The sequence below is a fragment of the Tupaia chinensis genome, unplaced genomic scaffold, assembly GCF_000334495.1.
Source record: "Tupaia chinensis unplaced genomic scaffold, TupChi_1.0 Scaffold137195_1, whole genome shotgun sequence".
Taxonomy (NCBI): domain Eukaryota; kingdom Metazoa; phylum Chordata; class Mammalia; order Scandentia; family Tupaiidae; genus Tupaia; species Tupaia belangeri.
In genome coordinates this window covers 1-1,423 of record NW_006197260.1, presented here as the reverse complement: position 1 = coordinate 1,423, position 1,423 = coordinate 1, and the positions used below count along the sequence as shown (strand labels likewise).

Sequence of the window (1,423 nt, the reverse complement as noted above, 5' to 3'; positions counted from 1 at the left end):
CCAGGTGGAAAGAGCTGTGGATGATCATTGTGGATGATGGAGGAAGGCCCTTAGGAAAAGGCATTGCTGAGTTCTCAGGGAAGACAGCTGCTGGGAAAGCTCTGGACAGATGTAATGAAGGCTCCTTCCTGTTAACTTAATTTCCTTGACCCATGATTGTGGAGCCCATGGAGCAGTTAGATGGTGAAGAGAGACTTCCAGAGAAGTTGTTTAAAAAGAACCAGCAATTTCCCAAGGAGCGAGAGAAGCCACCCAGATCTGCAATTCCCAGATCCTTTGAGTATGCATATGCTGTTCGCTGGAAGGCACTCACTGAGATGGAGAAGTGGCAGCAGGACCAGAGGGACCCAACATCAAGGAGGCTCCTGAGAAGCTAGAGACTGAGTGGAGGCTGCCCCCCTTGAGCACCAGGTCATGCTTATGAGATAGGACTTGATGAGCCAAGAAGAAGTGCAGAGGATGGAAGAGCTACACAACCAAGAGGTGCAAAAACGAAAACAGCTGGCACTCAGGCAGGAGAAGGAGCACAGGCCCCATGAGGAAGAGATAGGGCAGCAACAGGAAGCAATGATGCAGTGACAGCAGGAAGAATTCAAAGGAACCTTCCCTGAAGCGAGAGAGGAGACACGGATAGGTCAGATGGCTATGGGAGGTGCCATGGGCATAAACAACAGAGGTGCCATGCCCGCTGTTCTTGTGCCAGCTGGTACCCCAGCTCCTCCAGGATCTGCCACTATGATGCCAAACAGAACCATAGAATTAACCCCACTGACAACTGGACACTTTGGTCAAGCTGCTACAATGAAAGGAATTGGGGCTATTGGTGGAACTCCTGCATTGAACCATTCAGCTCCTGGAGCTGAATTTGCTAGAACAAACGTTGCCGATACTAATAAAATTGCAGTATCAAGCTTTCTAAAATCCTTAAAAGAGCGATTTTTTTTGGGGGGGGACTACCCTGAAAAAGTGTTAGGGATTCCTCCCAATAGTTAGGTCTTCCCTGCCTGCACTACCAGAGTCAGAGGGCAAGGGAAGTGTGGTATTTAACAAGTCCATTCTGTGTGGTACGTTGATTAATCAATGTCCGAGTGGTACATTCCTTAAGTCTCAGATGCGATTGTTGAGGGGCTGAGGAACCATGGCAAAATGGATCAGTTAATGCCCCTAATCTTGATCATTCTATGTTTTGTCCATCATGTTATATTTGCTTTCTCACCTGCACTCCCTAACCCCAGTATCACTGCCATGTATACCACAAAATACAAACAGCCCCTCTGCTCCATTCACTCTCAGGTGAGAATTTGGGCAAATGTACATGTGGTTCTGCTATTCTATATGTTGTCCCTTCATGTCCTAAGGAAGACATTTTCATTTTAATATATATATTTTTTAAAAAATTGTGTTAACTTTCTTTTCCTTGGGT

General features: G+C 46.5%; 1 pseudogene; it reads left to right on the top strand.

Moving 5' to 3' along the window:
• The first annotated feature begins 4 nt into the window (after window positions 1-4).
• LOC102475994 (non-POU domain-containing octamer-binding protein pseudogene) lies at window positions 5-893 on the top strand (annotated as a pseudogene).
• The last annotated feature ends 530 nt before the right edge of the window (window positions 894-1,423 follow it).